This window comes from Oratosquilla oratoria, chromosome 26 (genome assembly GCF_046742065.1).
Source record: "Oratosquilla oratoria isolate Oo_2021 chromosome 26, ASM4674206v1, whole genome shotgun sequence".
Taxonomy (NCBI): domain Eukaryota; kingdom Metazoa; phylum Arthropoda; class Malacostraca; order Stomatopoda; family Squillidae; genus Oratosquilla; species Oratosquilla oratoria.
Window position 1 is genome coordinate 12,705,781 of NC_134802.1, and position 20,000 is coordinate 12,725,780.

The 20,000-nt window shown below is 40.4% G+C and overlaps 1 protein-coding gene across 7 annotated transcripts in view; it reads right to left on the bottom strand.

The window, feature by feature from the left end:
• The window catches only part of LOC143039384 (glycoprotein 3-alpha-L-fucosyltransferase A-like), a 324,950-nt gene that overhangs the window by 195,869 nt on the left and 109,081 nt on the right, over positions 1-20,000 (bottom strand). Inside the window, exon 1 of one of the 7 annotated variants that reach the window (XM_076209316.1) lies at positions 13,963-13,980. The exons of the other annotated variants lie outside the window; for them this stretch is intronic. The gene's annotated coding sequence lies outside the window, so the exon portion shown is untranslated. Of the gene's footprint in view, positions 1-13,962; positions 13,981-20,000 lie in introns of those variants that run through there. 7 annotated transcript variants of the gene reach the window in all.

Sequence of the window (20,000 nt, forward strand, 5' to 3'; positions counted from 1 at the left end):
CATGTATATACATTGCTTATATATACATATATATTGCATATATATATATATAATTGCATATATATTGCATATATATATATATATATATATATATATATATATATATATATATATATATATTACACATGTGTGTGCAAGGTCATAGCATTACCCATAGATCGGACCTACGAGCTCTGAGCTCTCTTCCAGGAGGGAAATAGCTGTCGATCACGAGTCCAACACGTGATCCAAAGACCAAGTGAACACACACACACACACACACACACACACACACACACACACACACATATATATATTTATATAATATATATATATTGCTTATATATACATATTGCTTATATAGACATATATACATATTGGATATATATATAGTGCATATTACATATATATATATATATATATATATATATATTGCATGTATATACATTGCTTATTATACATATATATATATATATATATATATATATATATATATATATAACACGTAAAAACCACTGTTGGAGTAAAAATATACTGGAAACGGAGAATCTATATAATTTGATTGCAAACTGCAATCCTCTTCAGTACAATTCAGAGAGAGAGTGTGTTACTTAAGTAGCAGTAGCACACTCTCTCTCTGAATTGTATCTACTGAAGAGGATTGCAGTTTGCAATCGAAATATATAGATTCCCCGTTTCCAGTCTTTTCTACTCCAACAGTGGTTTCTACGGGATTGACAAACGTGTGAGTACATTTTTCACCTGTAACATATATATATATATATATATATATATATATATATATATATATATATATATATATATATATATATATATATGGGTAACGTCCCGATGAAATGTGCTACGACATTACTTTTTTGTGATATATATATATATATATATATATATATATATATATATATATGTGTGTGTGTGTGTGTGTGTGTGTGTGTGTGTGTGTGTGTGTGTATGTGTGTGTGTGTGTATGAATGGTAAGAATGGAAAGACACGATTGGGAACATGAGACCTCAAAGGCGAAACCGGTCAGGAATAAAGTCTCTTGTTCCCAATCGTGTTCCTGGGTTTACGATTCTTCGGTTGTATAAGTTGATGACAATAAGCATAACCCTCATTCAACCTAACCTAATATTTATTCCACTGTTGATATTTGGCGTGCTGGGGTGACAATTGTTCAGGTGGGATCTCATGGGGTGACAATTCTTCACGTGACCCTAAATATGTTGATTTTCTTTCCATGTATGCATCCACTCTGTAAACTGTTAAGAGCGAAACGTCAATGATTAAAACTCTAACGATTCTCGGTCTTTATCTCACCACCCTACCACTTATTTTGTACTCCATCCTTCATCGTGTGTGTGTGTGTGTGGTGTGTGTGTGTGTGTGTGTGTGTGTGTGTGTGTGTGTGTGTGTGTGTGTGTGTGTGTGTGTGTGTGTGTGTGTGTGTGCGTGTGTATAATGTATATACACACAGACATTGAATGGTCCCCAGTGCACAGATATTGATCTTTTTCAACCACATCAATTTTTCACTTTCATTCCATGCCATCACGATCGAGACTGCCAAGGAGCTCGACGAGAGCATATACGGAAACTGATACGTAGTCAAGCCAAGGACTCGAACCCAGCTGAGACGCAACAAGTGAACCACTGTTCACTTGTTACTTCTCATCTGGGTTCGAGTCCTTGGCTTTACTACGTATCAGATTTCCGTATATACTTCTGTCGAGCCCCTTGTCAGTCTCAATCGTGATGGCATGGAATTAAAATAAAAAATTAATGTGGCTGAAAAAGAAAGAGGATAATGTGTATATATATATATATATATATATATATATATATATATATATATAAATATGTATACATACAAGCACTACACATCCCCATATAGGAAAAAAATGGGTAACGTCCCGATGAAATGTTCTATAGATTTTGTTCTGGCTACAACCAAGAGGCACTTTTACTAATTTGAGGACAGACACGTGATATCTGGTGTCTCAATCGATAGGGACCACGTTTTTTAAAGTTTGCCCTTTATTTGAATAAAGTTGCCTGGCGACAGTAAAAATAATCTGTTATGAACGTCAACATATCGAAGATATTTAAAACATTGTGTATGATGGAGGTTCATTCCAGGCTAAGAGGATGATTCAACCAAAAACAAAAGTGATTCATGGGGCCAAGGGGAGGGGGAGCACTGGAGAGTCGTCTTTCACTCTTGAATAACGACACGGCCTGCACGCGACTCGGCAGGCAGGCCCCGGCGGTCTGCCTGCCGGGTCTAACCGCCACCCACCCACCGCGAGAGCCACGCCATAGGAGACTAACACTGCAGGAGGAAGCAGGCGACATCGAAACGCGGTGTGGGCAGCAGCACTGGTGGCTCGTCAACCTAACATGGCGGCATCGGCACGAATGACTGATGCGCCCACGTTTGTTCAAAACAGCGACTTTTCGGACACAATGCGGTGAATGGAGGTCGACCCAAGCGACGTGACGAAATGACCCGCGTTGCACACGCTCGCATTAACAGACAGAGACACACGTCCGCTGTTTGTTATCGAAAATATCGACAGTGGAATCTTCAATGCTGAACGAGTTAATCCAGACAGAGAGAAGGGAACAAGAGGCTGGGCAATGCAACTCGTGGAATTTAGTGCTGGAGTAGGTAGGGGCGTGTTTGCTAAGACAAGTTTCTTAATCCACGGAAAACATCCCCGTAAGTTTCATGAAGTCTATATTTCAGGGACCTTGGTACACCTACGGACCAGTCACCAAAAGAAAAATGCTGATCACTAAACTTCTACTATCCTTCCTTTCTCCTTATCTCCTTTACCACAGGACCCTGCCTCTTAGGTGACATACTGTCCATAAGGAAAGAAGCGCTGGTGAGTTATTGGTGACGAAAATTTGAGTTTTCATGCATCGCTCCCACAAAAATACAAATAAAGATAAATACAAAATGTGTATTTTTTTTTTTTATCAATCCCTAATGTACGGTAGCAGTCATTCTGTTGTTACAAACATCAGGCAATTCTTTTAGCATGTGTGGGTCAGCGGCTTCAATTGGTGCACTGTGGAGATATGGTTATGGCAAATACAGAAAAGGGTTCGACCTCCATTCAAGCATGGACTCGCCCTTCTTCGCCCCTCCCTGACCTTCCCCTCGATCTCTCCCCCGCTCTCTGTACGACACTCTATCTTGCTGTCTCCTCTTATGGATTAATATCAATATTTTAGGGATTTCTGTGACATTCTTATCAAGTCACCCAGTCTTCTTTCAAGATTGGAGATTAATCTTGAAAAAAAAAAACTTTGGATGCGCTTAGCCGCGGCCGAAGTTACATGTGTACTGTGTTGGATTGTGGATTGTGGGTTGGCGGAGATGGATGTAATCTGCGGCATTAATGTCAGTAGCGGCAACAGAGGGATGTCGAGGGTAGCTACCGTGAAGCTCTACTCTATCCATCCACAAGATTCTAGGACTGATTGTGCGATCTTTTGACTTCAAAAGTCCATCACTCATTAATAAGATATATAAATCGTTAGTTCGTCCACATTTGGAATATGTTGTTTCCATATGGTCACCGAATCTCATTAAAGACATTGAAAGATTGGAAAAAGTACAACGGCGAGCCACAAAACTGGTTCCAAATATCAAAAATAAATCATACGAAAATCGACTAAAACATATGAATCTTGTTTTCCTTAAAAAGCGTAGACTCCGAGGTGACTTGATACAGGTCTTTAAGATTCTAAAGGGAACTGACATAAAAAATGACAAAATTTTCACACTGAATAAGAATCAGACAAGAAACAATGGTCTCAAACTGTCTGGAAATAGATTTAATTTGGAAGTAGGTAGAAACAACTTCGCCAACCGTGTAGTTAATGAATGGAATAAACTTCCTGCAGAGGCAGTGCAATGTAGTTCAGTTCGAAGCTTTAAGAATTATTTAGATAAACACCTAAGCAAGATGCTGTAATGACTATCTTTTATTTTACATTTGTTTATTTTTGTTATCATTTGTTTATTAATATTTGCTTGATTTTCATTTATTAGTTATATGTCAATTTATTATTATCTACTATTTACCTGTTTGTTTATTATTTAACTATACGTATTTTATTTATTATTCACATTATTATAGTTTTTATTTATTCATTCATTTATTTATATATTTATTTATTTATTATGATTTTTTTTCGCATCCGACCTAGATATGCACCAAAAGGTCTCCTGTCGGCATGCTCCGCCTTTGTAATCCTTTGTAAGGCACTTCCGAAAGCGAGCGAACCGCAAATTTAGGTAAAGAGGTCGACCCGTCAATCAATCTCTTCCCGCCTCATCCCACACTCCAGTTTTCGACGACTCCGTGGTGGAGCACGAGGTCAAGGCCTGCTGAATGCGATCGAGGTCATACCAAGCCACGTAATGTAAATACAACGAAGAGGCGACACCACAAGAACAAACCAGTTCATTTGGCGTTTATGGAAGTTATCTATCCAAATACATACACTTGTCATGAAGTAATTCACAGAAGTAGAGTACGTTAATACACGAGTATTTTTTGTATCGTAGTAATATACAAACCAACAAATTTTACTTATCGTTGTCTGCCACTAACGGTGCCCTAGTAACTTTCTGAAAGTTCCCGTTAATAGGCAGTCTCCATCTTATTTCGACCGCCGACTGGTGACCCACCGACGGCAGAAGGGATAAGACCTCGTCTTGGTTGGAGCAGACTTCTAGCTGCTGAACGAAGTCGTCTAATATTTGCAACAGCAGAAGCTGTGCAGCGTGCCATTACGGTATTCAAATGACTTAGGATGAAAGAGTGGGTGAGCTAACAAAAGGGGGGAAAATGGGGGTTTTGAATGAAGGGTTTTGGGGCTGAGGAAAGAATTCAGGGGTGGATCGGGGAACTTCAGGGCGAGTTGGCGCATCAGCAATGGCGTGAGGAAACCAGAATTAAAGAAAAAAAAATACGTTGGAGGTTATTATAACGTCGGAGTTGAGGTGGCGGTGTGGCTGGCCTCAGACACGAGAAAGAGAACTGAGAGAGAGAGAGAGAGAGAGAGAGAGAGAGAGAGAGAGAGAGAGAGAGAGAGAGAGAGAGAGAGAGAGAGAGAGAGAGAGAGAGAGAGAGAGAGAGGTGAGGAGGGGGAGGTAGAGGGAAAAGGGGAGGTAGAGGGAAAGGGAGAGAGGGAGGGAGAGGGAGAGGGAGAGAGAGGGAGAGAGAGGGAGGGAGAGGGGAGAGAGAGGGAGGGAGAGAGGGGGAGGGAGGGAGAGGGAGAGGGAGAGAGAGAGAGAGAGAGAGAGAGAGAGAGAGAGAGAGAGAGAGAGAGAGAGAGAGAGAGAGAGAGAGAGAGAGAGAGAGAGAGAGAGGGGGGGGGGCAAGGTCGGGGACGCTAGCCTCTTCACTTCGGTGGCGCCCTCTCTCATATCCGATTCCAATCAACGCCTGGCTTCTTCATTCAGACTGAGGTTCGGACTCAAGACTAAAACATGTCTCAAGACCCCATTGTGTCTGGCATTAAGCACGATAAATTCTGTAAAAGATGTTACCGTTGCACAGGCGTGTAGCATGAGGTTGAAGGGGTGGAAGCGAACGGGGAAGGCGAGACTGGGAACCGACAGGCTGCAGGACTGAAGCAGGTGTTTTGTTACTAACAACTTCAATTCGGTGATGTTTTACATTTTGAAACTGGATGATTCAACATGACTTTATTCAGATGAGGGGCGGACTTGGATTATAATAGGTCTCAATCGACAAAGACCATTCGGGTGTAAGCTTCCCCCTCCCTTTCCCGCCCCTCAATTGAATAGAATCGTCAGGCACTAGTCAGAACAAACATTCAAACGGTAGGTCCCCGCTGTGATGAGGTGAAACCCAAAGCAGCGGGTTAATACGAAGGATTTGATCCTGATACATACGGAGTGAAAGACGTCGCCGTTGTTTATTGTGCCTCTTGCAATCCTTATATATCTTTTGGCACTACTGACTTTCTCCTTTGCGAAGGGCACTCTTTAGTGGATCCTACGGTAGAGGGAAGTAGAAACAAATCCTATGGCCACACCTGTAATGGTTAAAACACGCAACGGTATTCTGGGTGTGTGATTCGATCTCGCATCTCACCTGGTCACCGTGACGAATTCTTTCATGTAATGGGCGCAGAATTCGAACCTGCGTGCTCGCCCTCTTTATATCCGTCATATGAATACACACGTTCACTATCTTTTTTAGTCGGTAAAGAGTATTTGTTAAGACGCAATCGCGAAAACAGTCGCAACAGGGGTAGTGTAAAAAAATTAATCAAGTCAACCTTTGCAGTTTCTGATGTCACCGATTTTTTGCTGAAGAATGGGAGATTCCCCTCCACTCCAGACTCGCCAGACACAGTGATCTGGGGTACCGTCGGTGGCAGACTGACCGTTGAAGAGGTGGGAAGGGCCAACTGGCGAGTGAAGATCTTGGAGAAACAATCTGTGTGTGGGGAATGAGCTTTGACCGTACTGAAGAGGAAGAAGGGATAAGGACTGAAGTGAGGGCTCGAAAAATAAAATTATTTTATGTTCTAGGGTAAGCAGATGATTAGAATATATAAGGTAAGACTGCTGAGAGCGCAAAAAATATACGACAAAAAGGAATCAATAGGAGAGAATATATAGTTGGTATCGAAAAAAATATATAAAACGTGAAGAAAGTGCAAGATTGCGGAAATAAAAAAGCAAAGAAATGAAACGCATAAAACATAAACAAATTGTAAAAAGTAAGGGGGAAGTATGACAGTATGGGAATGAAAAAAGGAACGAGGAAATAAAAAAGACCAGAAATATAGGAGAACAGAAGAAAAAAATCCATATTGAATCGAAAGCACAGTTTGGTAACGATCGCCTATTAAAACATGTTCGGCTCTCTCACTATTTGCAGTTGACGGTCCCTGAGCATGACTCACTTCAGCTCGCCAGATGGGTTGCGTAAGGCCCCTCCTCCAGAACAGCCCTAGCTGGCACCATGGTGACACGTAGGTTGCATGACCCTCCTCACCACACAAGGGAATGCACACGAAGCTGCCGTGTACAGAAGTTGAAGAAGGCATGGGAAGCTACACAGGAAACATATGCACATACATACGCACGCACGTGCACATAGCATACACAAGCACACACACACGCATATACATATACACGCGCGCAATTACTATAATGTCAAGAGAATCACGTGACTACGTGACCAGCGTTGTACACATCAGAGGGGAAAAGAGAGCAAACGTTTCATTCTACTCAGACATAGTGGTAGATCAAAGTGAGACGAACAGAGCACTGTGTTGGATTACTATATTAACAAGGTAGTGTATCAGGGTAGACCGTTTCAGACTAGTGAGCTACCTTGTCTAAATCTTAAAAGATTCAGTTGACCTGACTGACTATTCGGTATTTTGCACAGTTGTGCATCACCAGGAATTCTGGATGTAGTAGATTTCTGTTTATATTCTAAGTCATTTGCATGTAATACGAACAGAAAAAAAAAAAAAAAAAAAACACTAAACCATAGGAAGGGCCCCCTCATAATACTCGTCCTGATAGATGCTTTGCTATTCCTAACAACGCCTTGTTTACAATTGTTTCTAGTTTTTGTTCCAGCTTGGTAGGTTTCTTCTAACGACATGCTATACTAGCTTTGTAGTCTCTCGTGGGACAATATCAAACGTAAGTCAATCTCCATGAACTGGTTTACCAATAGGGTGGTCAATCAATGGAAAAGACCTAGTAACAATGTAATGAGCGCTGAAACTATCGGTTGTTTTAAGAAAAGGTTAAACTTTGTGGATGAGGATTATAGGTGGTAATGGACATGGAACTGCCTAGTGTAGATCTTATGGTCCTTTGTAGTCTCCTTCATTCTTATGCTCTTATATACATACTATTTTTTTTTACCCATTGTGATGTAACCACATTGTAAAATTCGATTAGGTAGGTTGCTGAAGAGCATTTACATACGAATCCGTACAGATTTACTTTTTAGAAGCTTTCCAATTGACTTTTGATTTCAACTCTAATGATCGTTCCCATAATTTTTTCCTAAAGCTAACGTGAAATTTACAGACCTGTAATTTCCTGGTTTTTGTTTTTCGTTCTTTTTCAATAATAAAAAAAAAAAAAAACGTTTGGCAGTTTCCATTCTTTTGGTACATGTTCAGTAGTCAGACTTTTTGACTATGTTTTCTCATGGAGTAAAATTTTACCATATTCCCTTAAAAAACTCTGATGCCAGCCGACAGGGTCTGCTACTTTTCTACATACATTCCACTTAATTTACAACTATTCTGAAATACACATAGGGGCAAAAGACCTTAAAAGTAGTGAGTGGAACAACAAAAACTGTATTGCCGTAATAGACCTTTGAAACATGAGTACTGAATAGAGCCAAAGTTATACATATCAGTAAAAAGTGTACATCAGTACATATATCCCGAAAATTAATTAAAATGTAGAAAAGAGACTAGTGACTAATTTGAAATAAAGTCTGGAGTCAGACAAGGAGATGTACCAATGAAGAAATATAACCCTTTGTTTATGCTAATGACGTTGAAGGAGCAACAAATAATAGTACATATTAGGATGACTTAAACAAGCATGGAATGACAACGAGTACAATTAAAACAGTTGTGTGTACAAATAAAACAATACAAGACTGTGACCTATACATTGGGGAACAAAAAACAATTAAACCAAGTGGAAATTTCCACATACTTGTGAATGCATATTAATGACGACAGCTTAAAGCAAATACAAACAACCAAGAGAATAAGCAAGTACAACATCAATGTTTGATAGCTTTATCCACTGCTCAGAAACAACTCTGTGCCCACCGAAAACAGACTCGCAATATATATATATACACACACACATATATATATATATATATATATATAAACAAATAAAAAAGGCAAATTTTAATGTATGGTACAGATACTAAATCATTACTTGAAGCTGCCATGATGACTACATTAAGATTGATTGAGGGTGTTACACAACTAGATCAACTAAAACATACAAGAATACGAAACGATCTGATCATTACATTTACTGTACAATGGATAAAAAATAGCAAATTGAAATGGTAAAGACACGTTGAAATAATGACGGAAGACACAACAAAGGAAGCTTTAAGATGGACTCCATAAGAAAGACCTGTTGGAAGACCGAAGATGACGTGAATGAAAGGAGTGGAGGAGACCATAAAGAGACGAGGAACTGCCAGTGAAAAGTGCCAGAGGAGGAGGAAAGGTACCTACCCTGACCGGGGTGGAGAAGACTTAGCACAACAACTGTTCTTCAGACCTATCATTCAGGGGTCTGATGAGAGAGGAAGTTGAGAAAGATAACAAACGTGTCCCCTTTGGAACATCCGAATTCCATTTATAAATCGTATTAGAAACAGACATCGTTTTAAGAACTACGTCCAAATCTGGTTAACATACTGCAGAGCTTAAAAACAAAACACTACTCGTATGCCTAAAAAAAACAGACCCTACATAAGACATTCCTTGGTGCATTTGACTATAAGAAACACAGCTGAGCAAACTTCTCCACATTAGGCACTTCATTCTGCATGGGGCACAGAGGCTGAAATGATAATATGGATGTGAACCCGACACCGGGGGCGAACCTTTCTTACTATTTCCATGTCCGACTTATATATATCCTTTGCGTGAAATAGAGCACTGATGAAAAGAAAATTGAACACATACATGAAGACACATGGACACACGCGCGCGCTCCCCACTCTGTTACGTAATGAGTGTGTGCGTGCGCGTGTGCATGCGTGCGTGTGTGTGAGTGTGTGTGTGATTCATTATGGTCTTGGATCACATTTTGGACTCGTAATCGATAGTTATTTCCCTCTCGGAAGAGAGTTCAGAGCTTATATATGACCGACCTATGGGCAATGCTGTGACCTTACACGCACACACACCCCAAACTCCCCGCCCACGAGTGTTGGGGTAACAACCCGCAGCGCAGCGATACTGAAATTATTTCAGCCCTGGGTGGGATTCGAACCGGACCGCCGTAGTGGCAGCCGGGAACTCTAACCACTGCGCCACGAGGTGTGTGTGTGTGTGTGTGTGAGAGAGAGAGAGAGAGAGAGAGAGAGAGAGAGAGAGAGAGAGAGAGAGAGAGAGAGAGAGAGAGAGAGAGAGAGAGAGAGAGAGAGAGAGAGTGATTGTGTGAGTGTGTGTGTGATTCACCACGGTCATGGATCACTTGATGGACTCGTGATTGACAACTATCACCCTACCGGATGAGAACTTATAGATCATACATGGCCCAATCTGTGGGTAATGCTGCGTGACCTCTCACTCTCTCTCTCTCTCTCTCTCTCTCTCTCTCTCTCTCTCTCTCTCACACACACACACACACACACACACACACACACACACACACACACGCACACACACACACACACGCATACGCACACACACACGCACACACACACACACACACACACACACACACACACACACACACACACGCATATGCACACACACACACACGCACACACACACACGCACACACACACACACACTTGCCCACCAGAGTTGGAGTGCCTACTTAAGTGCAGCAGTGTTGAAACATTCAGCCTTGGGCGGGACTTCAACCAGCTGAATTAGCTGTCGAGAACGGTACCATTACACCGTCAAGCAGTGTGAAATGCTGGCTCGATCTGACACCAGAAGGAAGAGGGAAGACCCTGTTTAGACAGAGTAAGGGGTGAGACCCTCAGGTACACATCAAAAACATCTTACGTCAGGCAAAACAAAAAGTTTTAAAGACTGCACCCGCGATGCAGATGGGAGGGTAGATGAAACAAACATCCTCCTCTGGTCCTTTGCTTAACTATGACCTAGGAGGAGTGTCGGAACTGTAAGATATTGTTAAAACACATATCTTTCTTACACGGCCCTTAGGGAATTCAACAAAAAATGGCGCTCCACTCCATAATGCTCGAGAAATGGCTGCTAAGCAACCAATACCTGTGAGACACTAATCATATTTTAACAAAATTCCCAAAATTATGGCCCAACCTAAAACTTCACGTGATTTCACGATTTATTTCACTTTGGGTGCGAGAGTAAACTTTATATCCCACAATACTAATAACTCGTTGCTAAGTAACATGTTAAATATAACGACCAATTTCTCAAACTGAAAACTAAATAAAAATGCACAAACATCTCACCGTCTCTTCCTTTCCATGGATGGTTAGGGGCAAAACAAAAACTTCATAATTCACCGTTCATGTTTTACGAAGCCCACATATCTATTATCTAACAGTACATATAAACCATATAATTATTTTTAATGCAAACAAAGCCATCAACCCGTGTTTAGAAACTGTTCCTTAAAATATAAAGCAACATGGCCGCGGTGTAGATTCTCAACAATGACCTAATTACACACCTACTGATTCAGGCAGACGGTGCACTCCCCTCGAGCTATCAGAGACACTAAATCTCTCTATAATCATGACGGTCCAGTCGCTTAATTCCAGATGTCGTGTCCCAGGTTAGATGGCTCTGGTAGATATCAACCGTTTTATGTTTGTTTGCTTCTATCTTATAGTATCGGAGTTACAGTTGATCAGTGATGTATCAACAATCACTACAATAAAAATACAGGTTCATGTTGTGAAAGCATACAACTTCAACGCCGACATTATTTGCTGCTAGTTAACACGACTTTGAAATTGCCTTCACATGATGATGCTGTTCAGCAGCAGAGATATGGGAAGATTTTGCCTCGTTGCACTTCCTATTGACCTGAGCGGTGTGGTGGGGGTGAGGAATGACCCATCATCCACAAGGTGCAAGATAGGAGAGGGTGTTAAGGGTTATCACACTGGGTCTCCACGGGCTTTGAGTAAAAATCTCCAAATATCAAATGATCTTTCCGTCACATACTGCAAAAATGAATGATGAACTAAGATTGTAAACCTATACGGATGTTAGACATACTGTTGAGATGTTCTTAGAGAAGTCTAGATTTTTATAAGCGAAGTCATATTCTAGTTATTCAAATAGAGATTCGAGATAGGATGTGGGAGGAAAAACAAACAAACAAACGAACAGTGCGATAAGACCTTTAAACGAGTTTTGATTGTGTATGAAATGGAGTGCACTTCGATTCGGCCACCCCTTTATACGGAAGAGGAGATTTTGGCACTATTTTGTGTCTTTATGCTTTACTAAGTATCTATTTGTAATTTTGAGATCTAGATGAATTTAAGTTTTTCGATATTTTTTTTTTTATGTGTAACTATGACAAGATTGTTATCCTAAAGGTTAATAGATTCTTTAATGTTTATGGTTAATACTTAATCTCTATGTAAATGGGCAGACTAGAGTTCATTTTGTTGCGGCATGAGAAATGTTCGGAAACTGCTAGTAGTACACTTAAAAGGATTCTATGCGCTTTTTTCAATTTCGGCAACCATCGATATTATACAATAGAATCGTTTTTTTTTCTGTTTGTAACGAGTTGCCACACTTTTGTGTGGCACAAGCGGTGCGTACAGGTGCAGTGGTGCACGACTCATATGGATGGAGGGCAAATCTCCTTCCTGGTGATGCGTCCGCCCCCCCCCCTCCCTCGAAAAGTCAATCAGACTATAAGAAAACACACACACACACACACACACACACACACACACACACACACACACACACACACACACACACACACATATATATAATATATATATATATATATATATATATATATATATATGTAAACCAAGGGCTTTTTCCCTATTACAAGGGAGGTAGCCAAGTCAAAAGGCAAGTACCCACTCCCACCCATTCCACTCCCACCCACCACCCTTTCTTCCCTTCTCATCTTAGCTCCTCGTGGATGACGGTTCCTCATTGAATCCCGTCAACTGCCCTGGGTCAGAAGCAATGCAGCGAGATACTTCACATCCACAGCAAGGCCGCTTCACTTAATCAGCCACCCCCTCTCCCATCTCCGTTCCCACATGCAGAAAAAGGGATGGGGAAAAATCCCTTCGGGGTGCGTCAAAATATCATTCATATATAACCAATCTCTAACACCCCTTTTCCCCCACTCCCTCCCTATCTTGCATCACAGGATCATTTATACACAGCCATTCTCCATTCATCCCTATCTCCTGCCTTCTCCCTTCCTTGCTCAGTAGACATTCCCCTCTTGCTCAACGCCCCTTTCAGCCCACTCATCTCATCCTCGGTCGTCCCCTCAAGTTCACTCCCCTCACCTCTGTCTTTGCCTTCCACACCTCTTTTATTAATATTTCTTCACCCATTCTCTCTATGTGTCCAAACCATCCCAATACTTTTCATCAACCCTACCATCTCCTTTTCCATTCCAGGTCTCCTCCTCATCTCCTGGTTTCTCACTCTCTCCAACCTTGTAACCCTTACCATACTTCAGACATTTCACCTCAAACACATTTAAGCTTTTCCTCTCTGACTCTCTTAAATTCAAGGTCGCTGCCTCATACACTGGCGTCTGCACAATCACCTCTCGCTTCTTTGAATCCATTCTCATACAAATAAACATATATGTAAATAAACAAGAATAAAAGTAAATAGAAATAGACTAAAATAAACGAGAATAGAAATAAACATAACTAAATATATAAATTAATAAACTAAGAATAATTGAATAGCTAATAAATAAACGAGTAATGAATAAAGGAACGACTAAATAAATAAAACAAATTAATATACATTAAAAATGAATAGATAAAAACAAATAATATATAGCTAAATAAACAAGTGAAGACATTCGAAATTACGTCATATCAAAACTCTTTAATAAAGACATTTCAAATAAAAATTTCAAATTCATTTCTTCCACTTTAGACAACACAGAACATATCCAACTCAAATGCAAACAACTTGCCCATTTCAACTTACACTGTAAATCATATTCAACTTAGTCTTGTGATTTAACCTTACTCCAATTTTGAACACACACCTGAAAAGAGGAAAGAAACAAGGTTGTAGTGTCTGTATAAAATAAAGTTTACTGCAATAAACGCAACACTTAATTTACATAAATACATAAAACAACTGTGAATTTCCAGCAAATCTTGGACTCTAGACACTGTTTACATTTCTGGTCAGGTATCGCGGGCCAAATCCATGTCTCCTTGGGCGAAGGCCCAACGGCTCACCTGCAATTGTGCACCAGTCATGACACAAAAAAAGTTCATAAAGGAACAAGATCCAGCAGAAACTCTTCCTCCCTCGCTGATTGCTTTAGAAATACGTATAAAACTTCCTCATCCGATCCTTGGGCGAGTAAAATCACCTGGCGGCAAAAGTCTCAAAGCAAGTCAAAGCGCTGAAGAGGCTACGACATGAAATTTTTTCTCACTGCGTAGATTTGGTATTCCATGTCGCTCACCCTTCACTGCAGTTCAAGGTACATCTATTCCGACTGCCACAGGCAATTTCATTCAACCAAAAAGAAGCTCTCTGTGCAGCGAAGGGGAGAGGACTTGTAATTAAAAGCACGAAAGGTAGAACCGTGTGTTCTTTCACGCGCATGTAAAAGACATCAAGGGAGAAACAACACCTTGCTCAGGGCACCCAGGCACATCTGGAATAAACAAAGACACGCGGTGCATGCATGAAACCTCAAGAGCACACGCAAGTCATTAGGACCTGGACTTTCATGACGCACATCTATCAAACTACAAAATACATCCTCAGCACGCACACAGCAGGCCACTCGTACGAAATGAAAGTGCATCAATGCAGGCTCGAGTATACACACAAACACACACTACACACTTACACAAAGACACGTGCGTGTGGCGTGGCGTGGTGGAGACCCTTAGCCTGCTGCCTCATCAAAATTGAAATAGAACACAGTTTAGAGATTGAAAACCATTAAAACATTGCTGGCCGTTGTCCTCTCCTTTGACCAGATGGCGTGTGGTGTGTGTGTGCGTACGTGCGTGTGTGTAACAATAACAACAACAACGATAATGATATCATGTAATGGGGGCCTGTAGTATTGTATAATTAATTACCTAGCCTCTGAGATGATGTCAGCTTCATGCGTCAACCCTAGTTTTAAACTATGATTACGCCAACTTCAAGGCGAATTTAAAATATCTACAACATCGATGAATACTGTACATCTAAGAAAGGCAATGTGAAGAGAACAACACATTGCCTTTCTTAGATGTAAGTATTCATCGATGTGGTAGATATCTTACATCTAATGCCTACAGAAAACCAACCTATGTTTTCTCATATATTCATTTCTATTCATACCATCATCAAAATACGAAGTTATCTGTTTTTTCTTCTATGTTCTTGAGAGCGTTTAGAGTATGTTCTCCTGAGTATCTTGAAGATGAAGTAAAATTTATTTATGAGATTGGTCAGAATTTAAAATATCCAAAACATTTGATGGATAGAGCACAAGAAAAAGCCAGAAGAACATATTTTAACACCTCTCAAGTAAACGAATTTAAATTGAAGAACATTTTAGCAATTCCATATCATGAAAATTTTATCACCCTTCCTCAAATATTTAAAAGTTTCAGGTATTCAGGTATTTAATAACAACAATAATGTTAAGAACTATCTCATTAGAAATTCTCCAAAAGAAAAAGAAGATTGTATCTACAGCATACTTTGTAAAGTGTGTGATTTTAAGTACACAGGCCAAACAGGAAAATATTTAAACAAAAGGATTAATCAACATAAATACAATATAAGAATGGGTCAAATGTCAAGTGGACTTTTCGTCCACCAAAAAGAGCTCTCCCATATTATTGATTGGCAAAACACAAAATATATTACATCATGTCATAACATTGTAGAAAGGAACATAATTGAATCACGTTACATTAAAAATAGTTTTGAAAATAATATGAATTTAAGCTTAGGTTTGTATAAGTTAGATAACTTTATTATTAAAAAGATTGTAAATAATTCTTCTGGAATCGGGTATCATTGGACCTTTCCCAGTTCCTTTACCACTATGTACATATCACGACCTTTGGTAATTTTCTGTATTCTTTGTACCCTGATGATGTCTTGAATAGACGAGAAAGTTCTGTATTAATTTATTTTATTTTCCAAGTGGTTTCTGCAAGTATATATATATATATATACCCACCTTGCAGGTTCTGTATGTTCTTATTCCTCGCCAAATGGATTGATGTTTTCCTGCGCATTCCGGGGGCGGGACGCTGTATGAACCAGTCACTTGTCAACCGTGAGCTAGAGAACACATGGTTTTTCTTGGTGTGTAAAATACAGCGATTTATATCTTTTTTTTTTTTTAATTTGCAGTGACTCATTTAAGCCACCATTATCTTATGGTGACAAAAAAAAAAGTATAAAATTTTAGTGGCAATTTCAGCGAAAAACTAATAACACTAGTGCTAGTGAAATATTGGTCTTCACGGATTTTTGACGCGTATGTTTTTTTTTTTTCTCCTTTACTCATTTTTACAGCTAGGTCAATTAACTCTGCCTGAATGCGATCGCTAATTATTGACTATTATGGAAGTGCAAAAAGTGAAATTGTAAACTGCTTGGTATTACGTGATGGACATAGATTCAAGTCATTTTCGCCTCCGATATTTTGATCCTTGTCTCCAGGCTGCTAGCTACCTACGTCGGCCCAGCCTTATTAGCAGTGTGCTACGGGGTTCCTTAACATATTGCTGGATTTTTTTAATTTCCCATCCTTGTGCACGTGGTTGTCAGATGAATATTTTGTTCCGAGTCCATGTGAGATTATTTCAATGGCGTGTTGTGAGACCGCCATCTTGTCTGCCTGTACCTTATGGCCATTCCTTAATGTTCCTACATTTTTCTTTTAGTCTTCGTATGTTACGAGAGAATAATTTTTATTTAAACAGTATTCTTTCTATGTAAATGTTCATGCTTTTGCAGATGTGTGGGGGCCAGAATCACGTGGGTAGCTGTTGATCGGCAGCTAATCCCTGTGTGGATGAGAGCCATACTGTAACCCTTACTAACCATGCAAGATGGTACTCGTCTTTAGGAAGACCTCCAATATTGCAGACCTCACACACAAATTCCTCAATCCCAAAACTTGAATCAAGAATGCAACGTAAGACAACATGACATCATAGTGCCACCACCAACACGAAATGCCTAACGTCACCCATTTTCACAAGCGCCCGTATCAAAATCCCAAAGACTAACTAACTATGACCAGTCCAAAATCGTCCCTTTAGTGGCTGCTGTCTCTTCCCAACTCCTTACCTTTCAGTGTTATGTGGACCAGTTACCTATCTCTGTAACAGTAGACACTGGAGCAGAATGCAGCATCATAGGCAAAAAGGCATATTCTGCTCTCAAGGATTTGTACAACGTGCCTTTGTTACCTTCTTGCAGTGCTCTGGAAGCTGAACAATGCTCTCCCTTGTCTATTCTTGGATCTATCTGCATTCCCATAAGGTTTTCTTCTCATGCTAAAGTGTTTCATGTTAACTTTGTGGTAGATTTTGATACTTTAGCAACTCATGCCATAGATATATCTCCTCGGCGCCGTATGGTTACTTTCGACAACAATGTCATTTCTGAAATAGACCAGTTTCTATACATAGTTCACTTTCTGTACATGTTCTGCCCAGGCAGTCATCTTCCAAGGGTTCAATGGTTTTAGGCCCTCCTGTATTTTTTTGTGTTGTTGTTGTAGGCGAGCACTATATTAGTCTTTCTAGTGCAGTTTTAGTCCTGATGCGCATTTCAGATGCTCTAATTGGTTCTGATGTCTTATCTCAACCTGACTGTTCGTGTTAGACACCTTGCTCTAGAGGGTACTCTTTCCACTGGTCGTGAGGACCACGTTACCACGGCCATGATAACTAATGTTACTGGTGCTCCCATCACTCTCTCTTCTGGTATTCGTTAAGGTTCTTTTGATATCGTTGATGTTAACACTGTCCAGGATTCACCTCCTATCATAGCTTAAATTCAATCGTCTACACATACAACTGACACAGCTCATTTAGACTCTCAGTATGCGACATATGTACGTAACACTGATTTTCCTGAGGTAAGAGACAGTCTCACTGAATTGTTATTGACACATAGTCAAGCTTTGGCCTTACCTGGTGAACGGCTGGGAGTTATGGGTCGTGTTGTTCATAGCATTGATCTTAAACCAGTGATGCGTCCAGTCTACGTATCTTCCTACAGGTTGCCTCATTCTCGTAGACTTGTAGCTCAGCCTTTAGTTGACGAGTTATTGAGAGAGGGTGTTATCCAAGAGTCTCGTTCCGAATGGAACTCCCAGCTCCTTCTTGTGCCCAAGAAGAACGGATCATTCCGCCCTGCTGTGGATTATAGGCGTGTCAACGATGTCACAGAGTTCCAGATCATTACCTTTTGCCTGTGTTGAGTGATCTTCAGTCCATAGGATCAGATAACAGTGTTCACCACCTTAGACTTAAAGGCTGGCTTTTGGCAGGTTCCTTTGGAGGAAAAGTTTGGTAAGATCACGGCTTTCTCGATTCCGTCAGGTCATTATGAATGACTTCGCTGCCCCAGGGGATTGCGGAATGCTCCTTTAACTTGTCAGCGCCTTATTAACTAAAATTTTCATGGACTAATAGGTAATTGAGTTCTTTTGTACCTGGATGACTTAATTCTAGTTTCCAAGGATGTGGAAAGTCACTTCCATAAGTTGTCCTTAGTCTTGCAACGTTTTACTGAAGCTGTGGTAAACCTAAATTTAGTCAATTGTTCATTTTTAAGACCAATATCCAATTCTTAGGTCATGTAGTAGACAAAGATGGCAATCATACTACAGATGACAAAATCTAAGCTTTTAAAAACTTTCCTAACCTAAGACAGTTGGCCGTGTACGTTCTTTCCTAGGATTGGCAGGATACTATCGCGCTTTAGTAAAAGACTTTGCTTCCATAGCATCACCTCTTAATCGTCTCTTCAAAAAGGATGTTTCCTTCCAGTGGCATGATCATCAGAATTTTTTTTTTACTCCTCAGGCGCCTGTGTTGACATTCCCAGATTATACTCTTCATTTTCCCATTTGCACTGATGCTTCTGGTCTAGGTATTGGAGCCGTCCTAATGCAGCAAGTATATGTTCGTCGTTCACATGTCATTGCATATGCTAGCCGCAAACTCAATCATGCTGAGTTTCGCTACTCTGTTACACATCTGGAAGCTTTAGCAGTGGTGTGGGCTCTAAAGCATTTTCGTAACATTATCTTTGGATATCCCATCACAGTTTATACAGACCAAAGTGCTGCCACGCAACTTTTCAAGGGCAAAAATCTTTCAGGCAGCCTAGCCAGATGGTTTCTTACTACTGAGGAGTTCAATCTAGTCCTTAAGCATACCCTGGGACGTGCAAGCAATGTTGCTGATGCACTTTCATGAAATGTACCCATAGTTGCAGTTGCTGTGATTCACAACTTCTCCCTGCGAGATTTAGCCAAAGCTCAACGTGAGGACCTTATTTGATCTGCTGTAATTGACGCCTTAGAATCTGGCGATGATGCTACCTTGCCAAAATTGCCTGTACCTCTGTCTCAATTCTTTTGCAAGACAGTGTTCTCACTCGTACCGTGAAAGTGTTTGAGCAAGATGTGGCACAGTTAGTGACCCTTCAGTCCCTAGTCCCTGTTGTTTTATCTCTTGCTCATGATTCCCCTCAAGCTGGTCACCTAGGCCGTGACAAAACTCTGGCTATGACTCGCAAGAAATATTATTGGCCTTTAATGCGTTTTGACATTGCCACTCATGTAGCCCAGAGCAAGTCTTGTGCTCAGGCAAAGGTTCTACTCACACTGCTCCTACTCCTTCTCCCCCTCCCATACTGTCGACATTGATCTCTTGCAATTGTCCCGTAGCATTCAAGGCTCAGTGTAGGTTCTTGTATGTGTTGATCACTTTATAGCCGATTAGTAATATTGACTCCCTTGCGTA